Raw genomic sequence first — 5,589 nt, 5'->3', positions numbered from 1 at the left:
GTAGGTCATTCCGGTAGTGCCCGGTTGTGCCCCATAGCCGCCTCGAGGCCCTGGAGGCCATTTGTGATGTGTTCCCTAACGGCATTGAGTGGCGCATGTCACATGTTCGACGGAAAACTTACACCAGCCACCAGGTCGCCAGCACCGACATCGGTCAACGAGGTCCGTGACACCACTGTTGTCATCTTCCTCAAGCCTGCATTCAACCTCAATGACACCCCTAGCCCTGCAATGGCCGAACCATAAACATCAAAAGTAGTATCAAGTTGTGGCGACGCCGTCCCATGCCCTTGGAAGTGTCATGTAGTAAACAACCCATTATTGTTGGATGTCAAATTCTCTTACTGTATACTATGTAAAAATAGATTTGGAAAGACCTTTCTTGCATGGTAATACATATCTCATTTATATAATAAAGATCGTAGTACAAGCCACATAGTCACCGACCTGAAAAAACCGAAAAACAACAGAATGACAGTCTTTGCACACAAAAAAGAGTTAAATGCACTGGAGATCCTAAAAGTTTCATCTGGGTGTCACTTTAGTCCTAATTCTTCCAAAATGCTCCTTTAGGTCCTAATTCTTTAGTAAGTGGCTCATCCGAGGTCCTTTTTTCACAAGCGCTTGCTAACCTGCCTGCGTGGCACATTGACCCATGCCACGTCGACAGAGGGCCCAACTGCTTGGCGAGAAAAATACATTGGAGGTCCTAAAAGTTTTTGGGTAGTGTAACTTTAGTCCTACTTCTTTCAAAATGCAAGTTTACGTCCTACTTCTATAGTAATTGGTTCACAAGAGGTCCTTTTTTGCACGATCATTCGCTGACATGCTTGGTTGTGCGTTGGCCCGCTGAGGATGCTCCAACGCTCCTCTTCATCACCCGCTTCCCCGTTGCCCTGGCCATGGCAACATTGTGGGCACGAGAGAGAGAGAGAGATTCGGCAGGGACCAGGAAATGTCAAGAGGGGAGGACTACAAGGGTCTTTTGTCAAAAAAAGAGCAATTGCAGCGGCCTCTAAGTTGACGTGGCATGGGTCAACATGTCATGCAAGCAGGTCAGCGAACGATTGAGCAAAACAGGACCTCGGGTGAACCACTTACTATAGAATTAGGATCTAAACGTGCATTTTGAAAGAAGTAGGACTAAAGTGACACTGCCAAGAAACTTTTAGGAACTCTAGTGTATTTTTCTCGCCTGGCGGTTGGGACCTCAGTCGGCGTGGCATCGGTTAACGCGCCACGTGGGCAGGTCAGCGAGCGCTTGTGAAAAAGGACCTCGTATGAACCATTTACTAAAGAATTAGGACCTAAACGTGCATTTTGAAAGAATTAGGACTAAAGTGACAAAACGACAAAACTTTTAGGACGTCCAGTGCATTTAACTCCACAAAAAATGCCAGCCAGGAAGAAAAAATACCATCAAGAATGAAGAATCCCTTAAAATTGACACCAACGTCCGTCACCTACCTCCGGCACCACCACAGTAGCCATCAATGAAAAAATAACGAATCACCTTCTCACCTGAGCTCGACGCGGCTCCATCGCTGATATGCAGCTCTACGGACCTCCAAGGTAGATTACCAAAGGTGAAGCAATTGTCGTTGAAAGAATCAGACCGGGGCAACACTCTAGACACGCCATCGAACATCAAATTTGGCACCCCCACATGACTAAGATGTCTAGTGAGGAAACCATACCTGACAGCCACCAATACGAACCTAGCACACGATTCATCTTCCAGACGTCGTCGATGCAGACCACCATCTACATCCGCTCTTGGACTACCTCCCATGCTCATAGACTAGTCGTCGCAACGGCGGTGCCTGAGCACACAAGTGCACCAGAAGGATGTCGTCGCTGACACGACATCCCTGCTTGAATGGACTAGTTACCAAATTCATCATCTATCATAGAGCCGGTAGCCTCGTCCGGAGAGAATCTAGAACTTCTTTATTCGGCATTGCGTCAGACGACCCAAAACCTAAACTATCAGTGCCCTAAAACCTAAAGCTACATGAACCACACGCGCGGGATCTGGCAATCCTCCTCACCACCGTCAATCAAGAAGTCGTCGACAGGGGGGAGCCGTCGTCAAAAGGCTAGCCTCTACTGGTGGCGGCTATGGTTCCCAGTCGCCAAGGGACGAGAGGAAAACGCGTATGATATATTTGAAAATGGTGTCAGACGGAAATTATCGTAACCACTTCGGTAAACAGCCAATTCGTTGTACGATGTACTCATTGTATTGTAGAGTAGGTGGAGTTCATTTCAAGGTGACAAGGAGAAAAGAAAAAAAAGATATTGCTTTTCTTTCCCTTCTCCCAAGACGACTAGGGAAAGCCTTCCTTCCCTCGATTTTTGTTAGCGAGCATGTGGATTCGTCTTCCCTTCGCCTGCCGCTCCGGCGGTCGGTGGCGGGGAGAGATTTATGGTGCCTCGTCTCTGGCTAGTAGATATGTAGTGTTTTAGTTTTCACGGGGCGGCGTTTGGACGGATGTCGACGCTTCTTCTTCGAGTTAGTCTTCCGGGCTTCGATCCTCCTCAAGTTCGTCCGTTGGGATAGACTAGACAAAGCTCCAGCGTAGATTCCTGCCAGCTCCTTGGGGCGGCGAGGTTACGGTTTCTTGTCATGTGTACGCATCAGTGATATTGGGTGTCAAATTTTTCAGATCGATTATAGAATTCAACGACAACACTGCAGCTCTGGGACGCTGGTCCTTAGGAACATGCGCGCAAAGACTTCTCAGCTGTAATAAGGTCAGGCCGGCTCCGGTATGAGAGCAACGACAACGGTGCGTCGACGACTCGTTCTGGCGGCGGCAATGGTCATTCGGTGGTTCATCGACCTTAATGTAATTGTTATTATGTTTCAGGCATTTTGTATTTCCGGTGAATTTTATAATATATCTGATCTTTTTGAAAAGAAAAGGAGAGTGAAATATATTTGGAAGCTGTACGTTTTCTCCTTGTCACGTTGAACTTACCGCGGGTACACGGATCCTGTGCTTCCTTGCGCGACTTACGAGGCACCACCCTGCATCCATGGATGCGCCGCCGCCGTCGCGCTCCAGGAAAAAGCGCAGGTTCGAGCGAGTGCACGACCAAGAATTACCACCGGGGGACGGCAGCGCCGGCCTCGATCTCATCAACGTCCTCCCCGACGCCGTCCTCTGCACCATCATCTCGCTTCTCCCCACCAAGGAAGGAGCCCGCACGCAGGCTGTCGCCCGCCGGTGGCGACCCCTCTGGCGATCCGCGCCCCTCAATCTCGTCGCCGACTCCACCCTCTCCTTGGAGGAGCGCAAGCGCGTCGTCGTCATCTCCAAGATCCTCGCCGAGCACCCTGGCCCAGCCCTCCTCTTCAAGCTCCCCAACGTCCGCCGACGCGACCACGACAAGATCGACGGCTGGCTTCGTTCCCAGGCCCTCACCGATCTCCAGATGCTCTACTTAGGGTTAAGGCACAGAGGGCACATCGGCGATGACATACACCGTCTGCATCTGCTGCCGCCGGCCGCACTCCGCTTCGCGCCCACACTCCGCGTTGCCACATTCTGCTGCTGCCATTTCCCCGACTTGTCCGGGCAGTCTCTGAATTTTCCACGCCTCAACGAGCTCAGCTTGTATGAGGTCACCATCTCGGCATTGTCCGCGCATTCTCTGAATTTCTCACACCTCAAGCAGCTCACCATAAGCCAGAGCACCATCTCGGGAGACGCTGTGCAAAACATGCTCTCTGGCTGCCTCTCATTGGAAAGCCTTTATCTGCAAGGCAATGTTGGCCTTACTCGTCTCTGCATCAGCTCCCCAACTCTTAGGAGCATCGGCTTCTCTGCATATAGATCGGGGGCGTGCGTGTGGGCTGACCTTTTACAAGAGCTGGTCATCGAGGACGCTCCTTGCCTTGAGAGGTTGCTGCCACTCTGGCCACGTGTTGGTCCGCGGACTATCCGGGTAACCCAAGCACCTAAACTGCAAGTATTGGGTGTGTTGTCAAACTACATGTCCAATCTTGTGTTGTCAGACTCAGACCACATGTGCAAACTCCACATTGGACCACGGTTTTCCAGGTAACAACAGCCTTCTACAACCAAGCAATCAGAATTCACACGTATGCAAGTCTTTGTTCTTATTTCCGTTTGTCATTTTTCATCAGGAAATGATTCGCATCAGCGTGACCGCCACAGTGCCCACCGTGAAGTTTTTAGCTATTGAATTTGATGGCCCTAATCTTGATGCACTAGTTGGCCTCCTCAAGTGCTTCCCCTGCTTGGAGAAGCTGTATGTCTTTGTGAGTATTCATATTTGCCTGCCTGAACTATCAACATCAGCATGATTGACTTGTGCTCTAATACATTAAGTAACTGCCTTTACACTGTTTATTCTTTCCATCTACAGTTTCACGACGAACGGGCACGGATGAAGATGAAAAGTGTGCGAGAATATGGCCCACCGGATCCAATTGAATGCCTCGAGAGCCATCTCAAAAGAGTGGTGTTGGAGGGCTACAACGGGGACATGCCAGATGTTGAATTTGCCAAAATTTTCGTTTTGAATGCCAAGGTGCTAGAAGAAATGAAATTTGGATCCATTCACGGATGCAACAACGAATGGAAGTCTAATCAACGCATATGGTTACAACTGAGCAGCAGAGCTTCTCAAGATGCTCGATTTGAATTCACAAGTGGTTATTGTGAGTTTAATGTCATAGATGAGGAGCATACCCATGACTTATCAATGGCTAATCCCTTCAGGTGCTTTGATGCTGCATGCAAAGTCGGCGCGGGATGCCCTTTTTGTAGTTGAAAGTAATCCTTCCCTTGTGATTCTTGTCTGTTGATGTCATGTTGTAAGATGTGAGCTGTTCACACCATCAGCTTGCTTCTGTACTGGCTTTAGAAGGCAGGGCCTATAATATTTAAAAGCTATATTTTCTGCTTCGTTGTGCTTGAATGTCGGTATTTGACTCCTTTTCCGTATATTCTGCAGCGGTTGTTTCTTTCTTGTGTGATGCCACCTTGTAATCTGTTTACACTAGCAGCTAGTACTATGCTTCTATACTGGCTCAAATGATGTCACGTTGTAATCTGTTCTACACTGTTTGTATCAACAAATAGGTCGATACTTTTTTACAAAAAAAGGTTAATGGTGATTGGGTGGTTTACTCAATGGAGTGAGTTTGTTTCGTGGTGGAGCATCGGTTCAACTAAATTCTAGTCTAGTGAAGCCATTGGTAAAGTCTAGTTACCAGCCATCAGACCTGAATAGAGCATTCAGTTTCACTCAAATGGCATCCTAAAGTAGAAATATGCCACAGCAAACTAGAAAATACGTACATTCGTTACTTCTGAAACCTGAAACCATCTCTCTGCTTGATGTTCAGACTAGCTAAGATCATTTTGTAACAGGAGAAAGTGACGAGGCGGCCAAAAACCAGAGAAAAGGAAATGCAGAGAAGAAAGAGAGCCAAGAACAGAACAAGGGGAAGGCCAAAAACTAGAGCGACCAGGTTTACAAAGACATACTCAGTACACCAACTACTAACTGACTTGGACTAACTTGGATAAGGCCATCAGATTCAAATCCCAC

General features: G+C 48.2%; 1 pseudogene; it reads left to right on the top strand.

The window, feature by feature from the left end:
- The first annotated feature begins 3,039 nt into the window (after positions 1–3,039).
- LOC125533250 (F-box/FBD/LRR-repeat protein At3g26920-like) lies at positions 3,040–4,888 on the top strand (annotated as a pseudogene).
- The last annotated feature ends 701 nt before the right edge of the window (positions 4,889–5,589 follow it).

The sequence above is a fragment of the Triticum urartu genome, chromosome 1A (genome assembly GCF_056163025.1).
Source record: "Triticum urartu cultivar PI428250 chromosome 1A, HENAU_Tu73, whole genome shotgun sequence".
Classification (NCBI taxonomy): domain Eukaryota; kingdom Viridiplantae; phylum Streptophyta; class Magnoliopsida; order Poales; family Poaceae; genus Triticum; species Triticum urartu.
This window is presented reverse-complemented; position numbering and strand designations above follow the sequence as displayed.